Source organism: Pristis pectinata, chromosome 2 (assembly GCF_009764475.1).
Source record: "Pristis pectinata isolate sPriPec2 chromosome 2, sPriPec2.1.pri, whole genome shotgun sequence".
Taxonomy (NCBI): Eukaryota; Metazoa; Chordata; class Chondrichthyes; order Rhinopristiformes; family Pristidae; genus Pristis; species Pristis pectinata.
In genome coordinates this window covers 96,483,290-96,504,022 of record NC_067406.1, presented here as the reverse complement: position 1 = coordinate 96,504,022, position 20,733 = coordinate 96,483,290, and the positions used below count along the sequence as shown (strand labels likewise).

The 20,733-nt window shown below is 42.2% G+C and overlaps 1 protein-coding gene across 8 annotated transcripts in view; it reads right to left on the bottom strand.

The window, feature by feature from the left end:
- trim2a (tripartite motif containing 2a) overlaps positions 1-20,733 on the bottom strand; it is a 221,913-nt gene that overhangs the window by 116,485 nt on the left and 84,695 nt on the right. The window contains exons 1-2 of one of the 8 annotated variants that reach the window (XM_052039421.1): positions 9,368-9,580; positions 8,052-8,193 (exon numbers count right to left, since the gene is read on the bottom strand). The exons of 5 other annotated variants lie outside the window; for them this stretch is intronic. The gene's annotated coding sequence lies outside the window, so the exon portion shown is untranslated. Of the gene's footprint in view, positions 1-8,051; positions 8,194-9,275; positions 9,581-20,733 lie in introns of those variants that run through there. 2 more of the 8 variants (XM_052039381.1, XM_052039401.1) reach the window with 2 other exon arrangements.

Below are 20,733 nucleotides of genomic sequence, written 5' to 3'. Positions count from 1 at the left end.
CCAGGCAGCGCATCCCATGCACCAACCACTCTGGGTGAAAAACCTCCCTCTGACATCTCCCTTGAACTTCCCACCCATTACCTTAAAGCCATGTCCTCTTGTTTTGAGCATTGGCGCCCTGGGAAAGAGGCGCTGCCTGTCCACTCTATCTATTCCTCTTAATATCTTGTATACCTCATGATAATGATAATGTCTCCCCTCATCCTCCTCCTCCTCCTCTCCAATGAGAACAGCCCTAGTTCCTTTAGTCTCTCCTCATAATCCATACTCTCCAATCCAGGCAGCATCCTGGTAAATCTCCTCTGCACCCTCTCCAACGCCTCCACATCCTTCCTATAATGAGGCAACCAGAACTGGAAACAGTACTCTAAGTGTGGCCTAACCAGAGTTTTGTAAAGCTGCATCATCACTTCGTGGCTCTTAACTCGATCCCCCGACTTATGAAAGCTAACATTCCATAAGCTTTCTTAACTACCCTATCCACCTGCGAGGCGACTTTCAGTGATCTGTGGATATGAACCCCCAGATCCCTCTGCTCCGCCACACTGCCCAGAATCCTGCCATTTACCTTGTATTCCGCCTTGGAGTTTGTCCTTCCAAAGTGTACCACCTCACACTTCTCTGGATTGAACTCCATCTGCCACTTCTCAGCCCAGCTCTGCATCCTATCAATATCCTTCTGCAAGCTTCGACAACCCTCCACACTATCCACAACACCACCAATCTTTGTGTCATCTGCAAACTTGCTAACCCACCCTTCCATCCTCTCATCTAAGTCGTTAATAAATATCACGAAAAGTAGAGGTCCCAGAACTGATCCCTGCGGGACACCACTAGTCACAGCCCTCCAATCCGAATGCACTCCCTCCACCACAACCCTCTGCTTTCTACAGGCAAGCCAATTTTGAATCCACACAGCCAAGCTTCCCCGGATCCCTTGGCTTCTGACCTTCTGAAGAAGCCTACCATGTAGAACTTTGTCAAATGCCTTGAGCACATCCACTGCACTACCCTCATCAATCTTCCTGGTCACCTCCTCAAAGAACCCTATCAGGCTTGAGAGGCAAGATCTTCCCTTCACAAAGCCATGCTGGCTGTCCCTAATCAGTCCATGTTTCTCCAAATGCTCACAGATCCTATTTCTCAGAATCCTTCCCAACAGCTTACCCACCACAGTTGTAAGGCTCACCAGTCTGTAATTCCCTGGACTATCCCTACTATGTTTTTTTTGAATAAGGAGGACAACATTTGCCACCCTCCAGTCCCAAGCCCGTTGACAACGAGGACTCAAACATCCTAATGGTTCAGCAATCTCCTCCCTCGCCTCACGAAGCAGCCTGGGGAAGATTCCATCAGGCCCCAGGGACATATCTGTCCTAATATTTTCTAACAACTCCAACACATTCTCTCTTAATATCTATATACTCCAGAACATTACCCTCACCTACACTGTCCTCAGCATCATCAAGACCCCTCTTCAGTATTCACCAAGGAGGGAAGTATTCATTGAGAACCTCACCCACTTCCACAGCTTCCAGGCACATCTTCCCACCTTTGTCTCTAATCGGTCCTACCTTTACCCTAACCATCCTTCTGCTCTTTACATACGAGAAAAAAGCCTTGGGATTCTCCTTAACCCTACTCGCCAAAGCCTTTTCATGTCCCCTTCTCGCTCCCCTCAGCCCTTTCTTAAGCTCCTTCCTTGCTACTCTATATTTCTCACGAGCCCTGTCCGATCCTTGCTGCTTACATCGTATGTATGCTGCCCACTTCTTCCTAACTAGTTGTTCCACCTCTCTCGTCACCTACTGTTCCTTCACCCTATCATTCCTTCTCTGCCTCACCGGGACAAATTTATCCCCAACATCCTGCAAGGGATCCCTGAACAACAATCACATCTCCATAGTACATTTCCCTTCAAAAATGTCATCCCAATTTACACTCCCAAGTTCTTGCCTTATAGCCTCATAATTCACCTTTCCCCAATTAAATATCTTCCCGTCCTCTTTGCTCCTATCCCTGTCCATGACAATTCTAAAGGTTATGGAGCAATGGTCACTGTCCCCCAAATGCTCACCCACCGATAGATCTGTCACCTGACCCAGTTCATTACCTGAAACTAGATCTAATATGGCATTCCCTCTAGTTGGCCTGTCAACATACTGTCAGAAATCCATCCTGGACACACTTAAACTGCGCCCAGTCTAAACCTTTGGCACTAAGCAGGTGCCAGTCAATATTTGGATAGTTGAAGTCTCGCATTATAATAACCCTGTTATTTTCATATCGCTCCAAAAACTGCCTCCCAATCTGCTCCTCAGTATCCCTACTGCTACCGGAGGACCTATAGAATACTCCCAGAAGGGTAACTGCCCCTTTCTTGTTCCTAACTTCCACACATATTGACTCTAGAGAGGATCCTTCTACATTATCTACCCTTTCTGCAGCTATAACAGTGTCCCTGACCAGTATCACCACCCCTCCTCTTCTCACCCCCCCATCCCCTTTAAATCACTGAAAACCAGGAATATTCAATATCCATTCCTGCCCCGATGTCAGCCAGGTCTCTGTAATAGCCACAATAGCATAGTCCCATGTACTTATCCAAGCCCTCAGTTCATCTCCCTTATTCCTGATGCTTCTCGCATTCAAGTAAGTGCACTTTAGCCCATCCACCTTACTACTTTTGTAGCCTGTACTCTGCTCCTCCTTCCTCAAAGCCTCTCTACCTGTCAGATCTGACTTTTCCCCATCCCCTTCTTCCTCTCACCTACTCCTCCCGTTCCCTTCCCCCTCGCGATTAGTTTAAACCCTCCTGAACCACCCTAGCAAACCTGGCCACAAGGATATTGGCCCCCCTCAAGTTCGGGTGTAACCTGTCCCCTCTGTACAGGTCCCACCTTCCCCAGAAGAGATCCCAATGATCAAAAAATCTAAAACCCTCCCTCCTGCACCAACTTCTCAGCCACGCATTTATCTGCCATCTCCTCCTATTCCTACCTTCACTATCGCGTGGCACCAGCAGCAATCCCGAGATCGCTGCCCGAGGTTCTGTCCTTCAGCCTTCTGCCTAGCTCGCTAAACTCATTTTTCAGGACCTCATCCCTCTTCCTACCTATGTTGTTGATACCAACATGAACCACGACTTCTGGCTGTTCTCCCTCCCGCTCTAGAATCCTGTGGACCCGATCAGTGACATCCTGGACCCTGGCACCTGGGAGGCAATATACCATCCGGGAATCATGCTCACTGCCACAGATCCTCCTGTTTCCCTGACTATCGAGTCCCCTATCACTACTGCCTTCTCTTCTCCTCCCTTCCCTTCTGAGCAGCAGGACCGGTCCCAGTGCCATAGACCTGGCTACTGCTGCTAGGCCCCAGCAAGTCATCTCCCTCAACAGCCTCCAAAGCGGAAAACCTGTTACTGAGGGGAACAGCCTCTGGGGTCCTCTGTTCTATCTGCCTGTTAGTTTTCTTTTTCCTTTTCCCTCCCCTGACAGTCACCATCCTACCTACTTCCTGGACTCCAGAATTACCTGCTCTAAGGGGGGGGGGGGGGGGGGGGTGTGACTGTCTCCTTATGTATAGTATCTACAAAACTCTCCCCCTCCCAGATGTTGCGCAGTGTTTGAAGCTGCAACTCCAGCTCGTCAATTCTGAGCGTAAGTTCCTCCAGCCTCAAGCACTTAGTGCAGATGTGGCCATCTTGGACCGCAGCAAAGTCCACAAGTTCCCACATCAAGCAGCTGCAGCATACCACCATGTCCTCCATCTGAACTAATTCCTTTTCTTTCCCCCCCTAATTTTTCCTACTTAAAATTTTGTAACAGATAAACCTTACTTTTACCCACCTACGAGCTACTCACCTGCCTTGCTCCTTTATGCCGAAGCCCCTTAAGCCAAAGCCTGACCACTCTGCTCCTTGCTCCAACACTGCCCACTGGATATGGCAGTTTGCTTTTTAAACTGCCCACGCCGCACCTGCCCCCACTCCTCCTGATTAAAACTTATAAAACACTTAAAGGACCTTATAAAAATCTAACCCTAATAATAACAACCCTATTAAAAACTAACCCTTATAATTAAAACCCTATTAAAAAGAAGAAAAATTTATCTGCTCCAAAGTCTTCCAAAACGAAACCCACAAAGCCTCCTAAGTTTTTTTGTCCATTAAAAATCTCTCCAATCTCCTTTGGTTCCACACAGAGACAACCATGCTGATCTTTTAGGGGACCTATTCTTGCCCTAGCCAACCTCTTACTCTTAATATACCAATAGAATCTCTTGGGATTTTGCCTCACCTTGCTTGCCAGATCCTTCTCATATCCTCTTTTTGCCCTCCTACTACTCTCTTAAGTGCACTCCTAACACTTCTTGTAGTCACTAGTTCCCAATTGCTAAAGTGCAGTATGCCTCCTTCTTTTTCTTAATAATCTCCCTCAATCTCTCTCATCAACCAGGGGTTCCGGAAACTTGCCAGCCTTGCCCTTCACCCTTACAGGAACGTGCAGGCCCCAAATTCTTGATATCATACTTTTGAAGGCCCCCCACTTGGCAGACCTTCCTTTCCCTGCAAACAATCTCACCCAATGAACCTCTGCAAGATCCTATCCAATGACTCCAAACTCTACTCTGCCCCATTTCAGGACCTTAACCTGTGAACTGGTCACATCCTTCTCCATAAGTATTTTAAAAACTCAGAATTATGGTCACTTGACACAAAGTGCTCACTGACAGACACTTCTGCCACTTGCCCTGGATCTCACAGTTCTATATTTTGCTGTATCCTTTGGCAATCTTCCACTCTATCCACAAGCCACCAATCTTTGTCATCTGCAAACTTACTAACCCACCCATACACATTTTCATCCAAGTCATTTATTTATACGCATCACAAACAGCAGATGCCCCAGTATGGATTCCTGCGGAAAAAACACCTTTCAGACCTAGATAGGGTGAGTGATCTTTGTTCCCCAGCGTTATGAAATTGAAAACGAGGAGGATATAGTTTTAAGGTTGGAGGCGAAAGGTTTAAAAACAACCCAAGGGGCAACTTTTTTTTCCTTCTTTTATACACAACGGGTGGTAGATATATGGAACCAGCTGCCAGAGGGAGTTGTTGAGGCAAGTACATTAAATACATTTAAGAATGTGGACAGGTATATAGATGACAAGAGTTTAGAGGGATATGGGCCAAGTGCTGGGAAATGCAATTAGCTTGAATATACAGCATGGCCAAGTACAGGCCAAAGGGCCTTTTTCTGTGCTGTACAACTCTATGAATTTATAGCCTGCAGCCAGAATAAGACCCATCGTCCACTACCCTCCATCTTCTTTGGAGAAGCCAATTCTGAATCCAAACAGCCAATTCACCGCAGATCCCATGCATCAATCTTCTTGATGAGCCTCCCATGAGCAACCTTGTCAAATGCCTTACTAAAATCCATGTAGACAACATCCACAGTTCTATCTTCATTGATCATCTTTGTCACCTCCTCAAAAAAGTCAATCAAATTCATAAGACACAACTTGTCCCGCACAAAGCCATGCTGTTCCTAATGCTTATATCTTCGCATCACTAAAAATCCTCTCCATTCCCTGGTTAGTTTCTCACAGCACTGTTTGAAGAAACCCCTCTAAATACACTCCACGATCTCATCCTTATGGCCTCTCTCGCCAATTTGATTTGTCAAATCAGCATCACGATTAAGATCATCCATTATTATTACAGTTCCATTCTTAGAAGACAGTTTTTGGGGACTCCCAACTTGAGCTTCTGAGCCACTTCTTTCCTCACCACTGCAGTGATGAACAGAGCTACTCCATTCCCTTTTCCTTTCTGCCTGCCCTTCTAAAATGTCAATTACCTCCAAATATTCAGTTTGCTGACTTGGTCATCTGCAACCACATCTCTAATGGTTAACAAAGAGCTCTGTTCAGAGTTTTGCAATGTCTCCCCATTTAGATAATATGATTTTTATTTTTCCTGCCAAAAATGGGCAACCTCACATTATATCCCATTTGCCCATTCACTTAGCATATTTTGTTTTGTGAAGGGACAAAAGGAAGCTACAACTTACTTATTGTGTTATTAACAAATATACTTTCAGTCCCTTCATCCAAGTCATTATATAAATTGTAAAAGTTGAGAGCCAATACTTGTGGCACACCACTTGATACGTCTTGCCAACCACACACACACACCCCATCTATGGCTGCTGTGTTTTCTGTTAACCAACCTTCTACCTATGCCATTACATTACCTACATGAACTTTTATTTTATACAATAACTTATAATGTGGAAACTTATCAAATGGCTTCTGGAAACCTTAGTGCATCCACCAATTCCTCTTACCTACAGCACATTTCTTCAAAGATTTCCCTTACACAAAGCTGCCCAATTCTAACATTTTCCCTATAGAACCATAGAACACTACAGCACAGAAAACAGGCCATTCGGCCCTTCTAGTCTGTGCTGAAACTGTACTCCACTAGTCCCATTTACCTGCACCCAGTCCATAACCCTCCAGACCTCTCCCATCCATGTATCTATCCAAGTTATTCCTAAATCTCAAGAGTGAGCCTGCATTCACTACATCAGATGGCAGCCCGTTCCATACTCCCACCACTCTGAGTGAAGTTCCCCCTAAACTCTTCCCATTTCACCCTAAAGCCATGTCCTCTCGTACTTATCTCTCCTAACCTAGGTGGAGAGAGCCTACTCGCATTAACTCTGTCTATACCCCTCATAATTTTGTAAACCTCTATCAAATCTCCCCTCATTCTTCTACACTCCAAGGAATAAAGTCCTAACCTGTTCAATCTTTCCCTGTAACTCAACTCCTGAAGACCTGGCAACATTCTGGTAAACCTTCTCTGCACTCTTTCAATCTTACATATCCTTCCTATAGTTAGGTGACCAGAACTGCCATAATACTCCAAATTTGGCCTCACCAATGTCTCATACAACCTCACCATAACATCCCAACTCCTATACTCAATACTTTGATTTATGAATGCCAGGATGCCAAAAGCCTTCTTTACAACCCTGTCTACCTACAACGCCACTTTCAGGGAATTATGTATCTGAACTCCCAGATCCCTTTGTTCCTCCGCACTCCTCAGTGCCCTACCATTTACTGTGTATGTCCTACCTTGATTTGTCCTTCCAAAATGCAACACCTCACACTTGTCTGCATTAAATGCCATCTGCCATTTTCTGGCCCATTCTTCCAGTTGGTTCAGATCCCTCTGCAAGCTTTGAAAGCCTTCCTCGCTGTCCACTACACCTCCAATCTTAGTGTCATCAGCAAACTTGCTGATCCAATTTACCACATTATCATCTAGATCATTGATATAGACAACAAACAACAATGGCCCCAGCACAGATACCTGAGGCACACCACTAGTCACAGGCCTCCAGTCTGAGGAGGTGAGTCATACAGTGATCAACTCACCTCTTACAAGGCACAAGTCAGGAGAGTGATGGAATACTCTCCACTTACCAGACAAATGCAGTTCCATCAATACAAGATGTTCAGCATCATGCATAACAAAATAAAATGCTTCATTGGTACTCCATCCAATCTTTCAACACCAGTGCACTGCAACTGCAGTGTGTGCCACTCAGAAAATGCATGGTATTTATTCACTTGAGCCACTCTGAAAGCATCTTCCAAATCCATGACCCTTATGAGCACAAAGGACAGAACCAACTGCAAAAGGAACACCACCAACTGCATGTTCCCCCTAAAGTCATATCATCCCAATTTAGAAATTGCCATTCATTCATCATCATTGGTTCCAACTTCAAGTCTTTCTCCTGACCCCACAACATTATGAGAATATCTTCACCAGAAAGAAAATGCAGTCCCTCAAGAAATGTTCAAATCCTGAAAAGTGAATAAAAATGAAATACAGGGAGTTTTCCAATTCCTGATCAATATTTATCCCTCAAACATACATATTTTCCATTTATCACATTTCTGTTTGGGACCTTGCTACACACAGAACAGGATGCATTACAAAACTATCCACATTTTATAAATACCTCTGACTGTGAAGCACTTTGGGATGTCCCGAGGTTATGATGGGCTCTATATCAGTGCAACTTCTTTATTTCCCCTTTGGATGTTCTGAGTATGGATATCATCTCTGCTGTGCTGTTCTGCTCTGCACTACTTACTCCCAATCTGGTCAATAAACCAGAATAGTTCATATTGTTACCACAACAAAGACTATGGTTTTAACAGATTAATCATCAGAGACTTTATTATCCTACATTCATCAAGCTTAGACTAGATCACAATGCATGCTCCTTTTGTACTAAAATTACCAAAAAGGAAAATATCCTTCTGCATCTTTTTGCTGGAATTGGTCGAATTTTTCATTATTTTTATTTAATAATTAGCATCTCATTTCAAAAGGAGATTTTTTAAAGTCAGGGAATCATTAGTATCCTTTTTTTTACATTAGACATTTGATGCTTTCCACGAAAACCACTACAGTGAAATCCACTACAATCCACTATCCGATGATTCAGAAATCCCAATTGTTCAGCATTTGATGCACCAGGGACCTGCTCCCCACACCATCTTGAAATGCACCGAAGCCCTGAATAATGTGTTATTCAATTAGGTAATATCCAAACAAAAGTGCATTGAACCGAGCTGAAGTATTAATTGTAATAACATCTAAAAGCCTGCACAATCTGCTAATCCAGCACCACCAACATCCCAAGCATGTTTGATTAATGGAGTTTTACGTGTGTAAAAATTAAGCATATCTGGATATGTACTTTTATATAATTTATTGTGACCATTCTTCACTTTGAATCTCTGGAAATTGCCAAATAGTTAGAAACAATAGGGAATTAAGCATCCACTTTTGGCTCCATATTTGAATTGATTTTGAATTTAACTCAAGTCTGCCAAAATGCCTTTTGCTGACAGAACGGATTTAACAGGGGTTATTACGGAGGTTTTGCAGAAGGAACTGGCATCACTGCAGTGGTATGTGGTGAGAAATTAAATAATGACCGTTGCAAAGTAAAAAACATTTTATAGGCAGATTACAAAACGAAAAATAAATTTCCAAATCAAAGAGGCAAACACATCAAGCTCATGTCTATGGGCTCCCATCCCATGTAAAATTCAGAAGCCAGCAATAATTCATTATTTACCAATAAATCCTACCCACACTCTCATAGAAATGCATATCCATCACAGAAGAGTCCAATGCACGACATGCATTAAATAATCCAATAAAGACTTACAGATATAGACTTTTAGATAGCCATTAGATAACCAGAAGATCTTGTTTCTAGCTATTGTGTTGAATTTTGTTTCAATGTCATGCAAATCCTACCATAATACAGCCATTCTTAGAGCAAAGGCATATCTTTCTTCACGCAGTGATGCTCCATGTACATAAAGAGGACAAAAAAAAACAATAAAAAACAGAAAAGTGGTGACTCTTATCTGTTTATAGTAATAACTTTTCTAAAACAGCGTTTCACTGGCTTATAAAGACCCAAAAGTCTGAAAACAAAACCATTTTTACTTGGTACATCTTTCTTGCTGTGCTAACAGACTGCAGCAAATCATGCAAAGGATACTGGGATAGGGATGCAGCAGTCAGCTGCAAAGAGATTTGCTGTTCTGATGTCAATCAACAATCAGATATATTTAATGCCCACCAAATAATTGAATTTGATCAGTGAGGTACTCTCAGAATAAATCAGTGAAGTTCCTTTGGCTAAAGCATGTCAGATGTACTTCAGCAGCTCTTAATGAACATCTATGTAAACAATTCACATGAGAAATATGCTCAGAACAATAGGATACTTCAATGCTTTCTAACACAGATGCATGAAATTCTCTAGAACTCTTCGCATGAAAGGAGGTCAATCCACAACTTTTAATGAATAATGTATTGTGATCTACTTTGATTTTTAATCTGCTTTCATTATCATGAAACACTTAAAAGTGCCAAACCAGTTTTATAAAAATCAGAATATTCAAATTTTCCAGTCAAAGCACGTCACATCTACAAATATGATTGAATATATTTAAGCATGAATGGCTCCAAGCAGCTTTGCAAAAAGCAGAAGGAAATAAAAATAATTTTTCTAGTTTGTTCACCATACTTCTCATTTAGAAACACACTGGCTGAGAAATTCTTTCATAGAACTCTAAAAGAAAATGGTGCTGCATAACTGGAAAAAATGAAGTTGGCTTAAGCAACAATATAGCAACACTTTACCCATTTCTGAGCATCTTCGCACCCATTACAGAATTCAGTTTTTGGCAAGTTTTGTTTGATCTGATAACTCAGCCCCTATTCCACTCTGGACCAAACCCACTGGGCTACATGCCAACAACCATGAGAACATGGAACACACCAGTTTCAGAGTGGTTTTACACAAGGATAACACTGTTCTATGAACCTTACAATTAAACTTCTCCATCAGCCAACTTTCACTAGAGTCAGAGTAATACAGCATGGAAACAAGCCCATTACCCAACTTATCCCAACCAATGTTGCAGCTCTGTACAACTCTGGTTAGACCACACTTGGAGTACTGTGCTCAGTTCTGGTTGCCTCATTATAGGAAGGATGTGGAAGCTTTAGAGAGGGTGCAGAGGAGAATTACCTGGATTGGAAAGCATGTCTTGAGGGTAAGTTGAGTGAGCTGGGGCTTTTATCTTTGGAGCAAAGGAGGGTGAGAGGTGACTTGATAGAGGTGTACAAGATAATAAGAGGCATAGATCAAGTAGACAGACTTTTTCCCAGTGCAACAATGGCTAACACGAGGGGACATAATTTTAAGGTGATTGGAGAAAGGTATAAGGGGGATACCAGGGGTAAGTTTGTTTTTTTCCCCCAAAAAAAAGTGATGGGTGCATGGAATGCACTGCCTGCAGAGGTTGTGGGGACAGATACATTGGGGACATTTAAGAGACTCTTAGGTAGACACATGAATGATAGAAAAATGGAGGACTGTATGGGAGGGAAGGGTTACACAGATCTTAGAGCAGGATAAAATGTCAGCACAACATAGTGGGCCAAAGGGCCTGTACTGTGCTGTAATGTTCTATGTTCATCCATGCTGGCCAAGATCTCAGTCTAAGCTAATCCAGTTTGTCTGCTCTTGGCCCATATCCCTCTTTTCTTTTCCTATCCATGTACCTGTCCCAATGTCATTTAAATGTTGTTTATTGTACCTGCTTCAACCACTTCCTCTGGCAGCTTGTTACATATACCCTCTGTGTGAAGTTGCCACCTCTCAGGTCCCTTTTTAATCTTTCCCCTCTCACCTTAAACCTATGCCCAATATTTTTGATTCCCATTCTCTGGAAAAAAGACTGCGCATTCACCGACTATGCCCGTCATGATTTATACATCTCTAAAGTCACCCCTCAGTTTCCTACACTTCAAGGAATAAAGTCCTAGCCTGCTCAGCCTCTAACTCAGGTTCTCAAGTCCTGGCAACTTTCTCATAAATCTTCTTTGCACTCTTTCCAGCTTAGTGCTGTCTTTCCTACAACAGGGGAACCAAAACTGTACACAATACTCCAAGTATGTCCTCACCAATGTCATGTACAATTGCAACATAACATCTGAACCCCCTATACTCAATACCCTGACTGAAGGCCAACATGCCAAAGCACCTTCTTCACCACCCTGTCCACTTGTGACACATTTTGGGAACTATATATTTGTACTCCTCGATCCCTCTGTTCCACAACACTCCCCAGGGCCTTACCCTTCACTGTACATGTCCTACCCTGGTTTGACTTCCCAAAGTGCAACACCTTGCAATTATCAGAATTGGACACTATTTGCCATTCCTCAGCCCACTTACCTAGCTGATCAAGATCCTCCTGTAAATCCTGATAAACCTTCTTTGTTGTCTATGATACCACCTATTTTAGGTGTGGTATCATTGACAATTCACTAACTTATTTACTTGCAAACTTACTACACATGCCTTATACATCCTCATCCAAATAGATTATATAAATGACAAACAACAATGGACCGATCCGTGGCACACCACTAGTCACATGCCTGCATTTTAAGAAACATCCTTTCACTATCACCCTACCATCATCCTATGGTAGCTTCCTACATCAGTGATGGTACTTCTTGATGCTTCCTACCATCAGCCAATCCTCTATCTAGTTAGCTAGCTGTCCCAAGATCCTATGTGATCTAACCTTCCAGACTATCCCTTTTAGAGGGATATTAGCCAAATGCAGGTAAGTGGGACTAGATTAAATTGGAATCTTGGTTGGCGTGGACTAGTTGGGCTAAAGGGCCCGTTTCAGTGCTGTATAAATATGATTATGATTTGCCTTCCATGTGGGACTTTGTCAAAGGCCTTGCTAAAATCCACGTCGACAACATCCACCACCCTGCCCTCAATTATCTTGGTTACTTCTTCAAAAACCATCAGACACTAACATTGTAAGGCTACTTTAATGCCAGAGAAATTGTGTGGAGTCATAACAAGGCCTTGGAAGCGAAGTATCAGATGTTTTTGTCCTCAATTCCACACCAAATCTTCTAGCAGTTAAATTAAATCAATGTCCACAAGTTACTGATATCTGCAAAGATAAAAAAAACCTTTCCAGTCACCCTGACAAGGCACTAAACTTTTTGTTGAAAAACATTTCAATTTAATCTCTCCTTAGTTTCCTGGCAAGCCAGATGCCACGCCATTGGGATTCCCAAATAGTCAGATAGCAGATTATTAGAGCTTTATTACATCCATTTAAACAAATGGTGCAACAAATAACTGACAAGTCACTACGTAATGCCATTGGGATTGAGAGCAAATTGATGAAATTTTCTGATGAAAAGGATTATCCTCCAAATATTACCAGGTTATATTATCTGAAGAGCTTAATGGTTATAATCGAATTACTATTACCTTATACGTGAATTTACTTAATAGCCTTTCGCATTCTCACTTGCATAAATCAAGCATTCTATTGTAGATGACGTTCCATTCTCAACTTTTGACTTCAAGCATAAAATACAAGACCAAGATCACAAGTTAAAATGAAGCTTTTTCCATGTAGCTATTAACCACAAATAGGGCCTGTTAGATAGCAATAGATTCAGATCAATTTGAATGAAGACAACAAACCAACAGCCATTTGGTTTGTTCTCTGAAAGTCCCGTTTCTGTGCTGTACAATTCGATGACCATGATCCTATGTTGCTTTCTTAGAACACCATCATAGCCAACGAGTTAGGTCATTGATGGGGAGGAGGAGGAGGAGCTGGGACTGGGAGCTAAGCCAGTAGTTCCTCTGAAAAATGTGGCCCCTTTTTCTTGTTAGGTTTTTGGCCACAATAAAGAATACTTCCCAAATCGGTGATTCACAAGGATCAAAGAGTAGTGAAGAAAGGAATCTCCAACTTAGAACATACAAGTACAGAAAAAACAGGAGCAAGGGTCACCAACATTGTCCTTTAAATCTGGCCCACTTTTCAATAAGGTCAACTGGACTTTCCAGCTTGATCCCCATGTTGATTCCCATGGTTCAAAAATCTACCTTTCTTAGCCTTAATGACAAATCTGGAATAGCAAATTCCAAAGATTCACAACCCTCAGAAGAAATTACTTATCTTTTAGACAAGGTGATTGACCTCTAATATGGAGACCATGCCCCTTCTATTCTCCTCACTTGGGAAATCCTCTTCAGACCATCTACCATCTTAAGCCCCCTCAATCTTGCATTTCAACTGAACCCCTTCTCATTCTTCTAAACTCCAGAGAGTACCATCTCCAAGAATATTTATCTTTCCTTTATTAAGCAAACTAAAACTGGATCCAATATTCTAGATGTGGTCTTATAGAAACCCCTGTGCAATTGTACTAAGACCTGATTACTCTTGTATTCCAGCACGTTTTCAAAAGGCTAACATTTGCATTTAAGTTGGTATTCGTGTGTAGCAAGTAGTTGTTTCCTGCACAAGGTCACAGACTTTAACAAGTAGTCTTCAAGTTCACTTAAAGATGAGATGGATAGATTTGTCCAATACAACATTTAATAGTACTCCACTTTTTAATATCACATTCCTCCTTATTACTCTTTATTTCCATGCTTTGATCCATTCACACAAGCTGTCCATGTCCCTTTGTAGATTAATTTGCCTACATCCTGAGGGAATAAATATACATGGAAAGATGGGTTGATTAGGGATAGTCAGCATGGCTTTGTATATGGGAGATCATTTCAAAAAAACTCAATCAAATTTGTGAAGTAACCAAAAAGGTCAATGAGGGCAGGTCAGAAGACGTAGTCTATATTGACTTCAGCAAGACCTTTGATAAAGTTCCACATGATAGGCTGCTATGGAAAGTTAGTTTGCAGAGAATCCAGGGAGAGATAGCTAGTTGGATACACAATGACTATGATGGTAGGAAGCAGAGTGTGATGGTGGAAGGTTGTTTTTTTTTTTGGACTGGAGGCCCATGACTAGTGGTGTTCCCAGGGATCGGTGCTAGGCCCATTCCTAGGTCAGCTATATCAATGATTTCAATGAAAATGTACAAAGGCATGATTAGTAAGTTTGCAGGTGACACTAAAATAGGTGTTGTAGACAGTGAAGGTGGTATCAGAATTTACAAAGGGATCTAAAGAGCTGGGTAAGTGGGCCTAGGAATGGCAAATGGAGTTCAATTCGGATGTGTGAGGTGTATTTTGGGAAGACGAACAAGGGTAGGACATTCACAGTGAATGGTAGGGTCCGAGGGAATGCTATAGAACAGAGGGATCTAGGGGTACAAGTCCATAGTTCCCCGAAAGTGGCGTGAAGGCAGCTTTTGACACTCTGCCCTTCATCATTCAGGGCACTGAGTATAGAAGTTGAGATGTTATGTTGCAGCTGTACAAGACATTGGTGAGGCCACATTTGGAATATTGAGTTCAGTTTTGGTAACTCTGCTATAGGAAAGCTAGAAAGGGTGCAAAGGAGATTTGAGTACATTGCCAGGATGCCAATGATTGAGTTGAGCAGGTTGTGACTTTTTCCTCATTGGACATAGGAGACAGAGGGATGATCTTATAAAAGGTATACAAAATCATGGAGGGCATAGATAGGGTCAATGCTCATAGTCTTTTTCCTGGGGTTGGGAAATCAAGAACTAGAGAGCATAGGTTTAAGGTGAGGGAGAAGGAATTTAATAGGAACCTGAGGAGCAACTTTTTCCACCCAGAGGGTATTCAGTTTCTGGAATAAGCTGCAAGAGGAAGTGGGTGAGTCAGGTACATTAACAGCATTTAAAAGGCACTTGGACAGGTATGTGGATAGGAAAGGTTTGGATGGATAGGCCAAACAGTCAAATGGGACTGTTGTTATATCTTAACTCCACCCAAACTGATTCTATTCCCTAATCTTCCAAGCTAAGATCCTTTCTTCATATCATCCTTTATTATCAGAGCTAGCCACCTCCACTCCCTTCTTTTCCATTCTGCCCATTTCTGCAACAGAGTACCTTCCAATATTCAATTCCCAGCCTTAGTCCCCTTATAACCATATCTGCTTTAATGGTTGTGCCCCTAATTTATTACAAATGCTTTACACATTCAGATAAAGTGCCTTCAGTTATGACTTGCTACCATTTTTCCCCAACTCATTGCTGCATTACTTCTGTTAAATATTTTGTCTCTTCCCATTACATTTTGTTTTTCATTACCCACTGTGCTCCATCTGGTGGGGGTATCAAAAACAAGGATATAGGTTTGGGTGAGAAGGTGTTTTGAAAGGGAACTGAGGGGATTTCTTTTAAAAAAAAGTAGAGTAATTGATATCTGAAACACACTGCCAGAGGAAGTGGTGGAATCAGATGCCTGCACTACTTTTAAGAGGCATTTTGACAAGAACAAATGGGCAAGGCATAAAAGGATGCATACACAATACAGGCAAAAGCGTCAGCATGGACAGGGTGGGTTGAAGTGCCTGTTTCTGTGTCCTACAACTCCATGACATGCCCCCTCTCTTCGAATTTCGATTCATCCACAAGTTTAATCTACATCATTACTTAATTTTAAGTCTTATCTTAATCTGTAGTTATTAGATTTGTTGTGTTAGTTGTCCCAGGATGATTCAAGTGAAACCTGTCCCAATAGAACATCTTTATCAGTACTGGTCCTGGTGTTCCACTTGTCAAAACTGTTTGGTCCCCATGCTGTCCTGTGACCTACATTTTTCAATTCTCTGATCTGCCTCATCTTATGCCAATTTGCATGGTGCTCCAATGAGCATAATCTTTGCAGTTTTAATTGCCAAGTTAGACTCTGACTCCTCATACTCTCTCTATAGAACTTTAGGTTTCATTTCAGCAATGCTTTTGTTATTTCATTGACCATGACAACTGGATCTATCCCTTCCCATTCGAAGTTCCTCTCAGCCCCTGAATACAAATTAGGTGGTATTGTAGACAGTGAAGGTGGTTATCAAAAATTACAGGGTGATCTTGATGAGCTAGGCAAGTGGGCTGAGGATTGGCAAACGGCAATTTGGATAAGTATGAAGTATTGGATTTTGGAAAGTCAAACCAGGGTAGGATTTTCACAGGCCCTTTGGAGTGTTGTAGAACAGAGGGACCCAAGAGTACAAGTACATTGTTCCTTGAAAGCAGCACAGGTCGACAGGGTGATGAAGGCAGCATTTGGCACAGTGGCCTTCATCAGTCAGGGCACTGATTACAGGGGTTGGGATGCTATGTTACAGCACTCACAATTCCAGTGCTGTTGTACAAGATGTTCATGAGACCGCACTTGGAGTATTACATACAGTTTTGATCACCCTGTTATAGGAAAGACATTATTCAACTGGAAAGAGTACACAGAAGATCTGAGGATGCTGCAGGACTAGAGGGCCCGAGTTTAAGGGAGAGATTTGCCAGGCTAGGGATTTTATTCCTTGGAGCATAGCAGATTGAGGGGTGACCTTATAGAGGTGTATAAAATCATGACAGGCATAGATAGGGAGAACATACATCACCTTTTCCCCCCCAGGGAAGGGGAACTAAAAATTAGAGGGCATAGGTTTAAGGTGAGGAGGCAAAAGATTTAAAAAGGGACCTGAAGGGCAACTTCATCATGCATATACAAGGGATAAGCTGACAGAGAAAGTGGTTGAGGCAGGTACAATAACAATATTCAAAAGATATTTGGGTACATACATGGATACAAGGGGCTTTGAGGGATATGGGCCAAACACAGGCAAATGGGACTAGCATGGTGGGCACCATGGTCGGCATGGACAAGTTGGGCTGAATGCCTGTTCCCATGCTGTATTACTCAATGACTCTCTGACTCTGCAATTTCTCTCTGGTAGCAGGTAAGCAACAAAGCCATAGGGCAAACAATCAATCTGCTGGAGGAGCTCAGCAGCATCTACGTGGGGCGGGGGGGGGGGGGGGGGGGGGGGGGGTGGTGTGGTGGAAAGAATAGAATTGTTAACAATTCAGGTTGAAGCCCTGCATCAGGACTAAGGACTAAGAGGGGAGATAGCCAGTATAAAAAGGAGGGGAACAGGAGTGGTGAGACACAGATGAAGGTGATGGGTGGACTCTGGGGTGTGGGAGGTGAAGTATGATAGGCAGGTTGAGCCAAGTAGGAGAGCAGGAGGGGTGGAGTTGGGAGACAGAGGCAAATGGAGGCAGATAAAAGAAAGATGGTGTCAGTAAGGAGGGTGGTGGGGGAGGTGAAGGCAGAGACAGCTGCTGGAGGGTAATAAGCAGAAACAAAGGCTACTAGTGTTGGAATGTGAACAAGGAAGGTGATCATGGGAACCATTATGAAGGGCAGTTGGAGGGGGAGGCAGGGGGTTGGAGGAATAAGAAAAATATGGGAAAGGTGACAAATGGGAGGACTTGGAGGAGGATCAGGGAGAGGGGGGTGGGGAGGGTTACCTGAAATTGGAAAATTCAATGTTTGTACCAATGGGTTCATAGCCAGGCAGAATACAAGGTGCTGTTCCTCTAATTTGCATTGGGCCTCACACTGGCAGTGCAGAAGATGGACAGGTCATCGTAGGAATGGGAAATGGAATTGAAATGGCCTTGGAACACTCTGTTTTTGCAAACATGAACAACTTTTTTTGCCACCTTTCTGGTCAGTTGGCCATCTTCTCTATATTCTTTGATCACATGTGCCATAGCACCAAGCATCTTCTACCTGTTGGACAAAGCCAAAACCCAAGGTTTCTATATCACAACATCCCACACCACTCACATCCTAGTGCCCCTGACTGTTGTCGACATTTAGGCTACTAACTGAAGGGCTGTGACTGCCTCCTGTAACTTGCCTCTTGCCAGATACATCACAACATCTAGAAATCAGACTTAGCTCAAAAACTTAAGCCAAAGTTCCTCAACTTACAGATATTTACCATAGATGTAGTTGCTAGGGAGCTCACCTGTCTCTGCAGGCCCAACATGGAGCTGTTATAACAAACTCATGCCCTGTCTTCTTTATTTCATAAAATATAATTGGTCATGGATAACATTCCCTTGATACCAAGTCTTTTTAATTAGTTTACCTGCTGTAATTTATTGAGCCAAAACTCATTGGCTTCTATTAACTGTTTCTGAATGGGACTAGTGGTTTTTAGCCATTTAAACAGCAGTTAATCTGGTATTTTTGCATGTGCTGTTAAACACAAGTCCTGGACTTAAATGGCAGATTCAGAACACCACATCTGTCATTTCATTCCACTGCTGGATTCCATGTTTTTTTTTTGAAATTCCCCAACTTATGCAACTGAAGCACTTCGAATCCTGTGTTGGTAGACCTTGGTATTAGATGCAAGGCCTCACCAACTTCAATGAGGATTGTATGACTGTGGATTGGAAGGCAAAAGGTAAGCTCCTGTTGGATTTGACTGTTTTAATTAGTCTTTAAACATGTATAGTGTTTAAATACACCTCCAGTGGCTGCACAAGGAATGGCCACTTAATAGCTTATTGGTTCATCCATCAGGTGAATGTGTTTTTTTCATTGGTTGGCCACAAGTACCTAATAGGCCACAAGTATCTAATAGGTTTCCTGATTGGACTATTGTTAGCTAAGGAGCATCTCTTATCTCAGGTATAAAAGGTGTCACTTTGTTCATCTCTCTCTTGCTCTTCCTCTCCCCTGGCTGGAGCTTTCTTTTGTTCCCTTTGTCTCGGCTCATCAAAGACAGTGCCATGTGCTCTGTGACTGTTTCTTTGTTTTTAAACTTTCCAATAAAACTTTGTGAAGCACCAAGTTGTTTCAACTCATTCCTGGACTCCTGAAAGAACTTGTGGATTCAAAAATAACCGGATCCAACAATTTTGGTGTAGTTGGCAAAGGATGGTTATGAAAAACAATTTGAGTATCTTCCATTTCTGACTTGTTGGGGAAAATCATCTGATTCTGCTTCAGTACACCATCTGAAGGAAGTTTAAGAGTGAGAAGGAAACTGTATTTTACCTTACTATTTGAAATATTTTGGATTGAAACTCTTGATAACTGTGATTAACATCTAAGTGAAGAGTATTCATTGAGATTGAACTAAAACGATGGCTGGAGTTAAGAAACAAACCATGAAAAGGATTCAGAAAATGTGGTCGGGAAAGGCAAAAACTGGCTGGACTATTGCAGTATTAACAGAGCTAAGAAAGCGTGAGCGTGCCGAGCTAAAAAGCCAAATCACTGCATCTGAGAGTGAGTGTGCTAAGCTGGCCATCTATCTGCCTCTGCTAACTTTGTTACATTAATGGCCAAATGATCCATTTTGCTTAAATGGAAGGATCCAATACCCCCTACTATTCAATGGTTCTCTCAAACTATATCATGTTTAAACTTGGAAAAAATTAGGAGTGGTACTGTTGATCCTTCGCTTAAATTTGAGGAGGTTTGGAGTCCATTTATTCAATATTTTCACATGATATAGATCTCCTTATAATAACCTTTCAATTTAGAGGAACAGAGTTGACAACATAATATTGCTGTTGTGGCGACTCACCGTCTAGTCGGGCGAACCGGCTCGGCAGTCGGGTCGCTCGGCATCGGAGCGACGAGGCCCAAGATGGCGGCGGGCCTCGTCTTTCTGAGCGACAGGGAGAACCCGCGCGCGGGAAAGTCCTGATGATGTAGGACTTACGTCATTACCGGTTGTTTTGGGCGGGAACATTCTCCCTTAAAGGGCCCGCGCAAGGCGGGAAAATAAACCAGTTCTGTTTGGCAATCCTCCGAGTAGAGTCTTGTTTTATTCCGTGGTAGCAACCGCTACACTGTTTCTATTGAGAAATTTTAGTCCCGTTTTTGTTTTTTTTAAAAACTTAACTTAGTTTGGTTTGATATACTGTTCATAATTTTTCTTACTGTTTTGGGGATTTTCTCATTTTATATTTTTCTTTTACATTAATATTCATTCACTAACAGATGTTGGATCTACAGATTTTTATATACTTTTGTTCTTTATGATTATCCATGACATGATTGTTCTCTTGATCTTTGTATTACATGTATAAACATCGATATATTAATCTGTATTAATTTGGAAACTAAAAAAGATTGAGAGAGTGCTAAGCTAAGAAGCCAAACCTGTGAACTAAAGTGAGCACATAGTGAATTGACTGAGCAAGCAAATAAATTAACCAAGCAACTGGGGAAAAAGAAAGAAATGTGTAACATGCTGAAGGAACAGTATGATAGAGTAAAAAGTTCAAAGAACAAC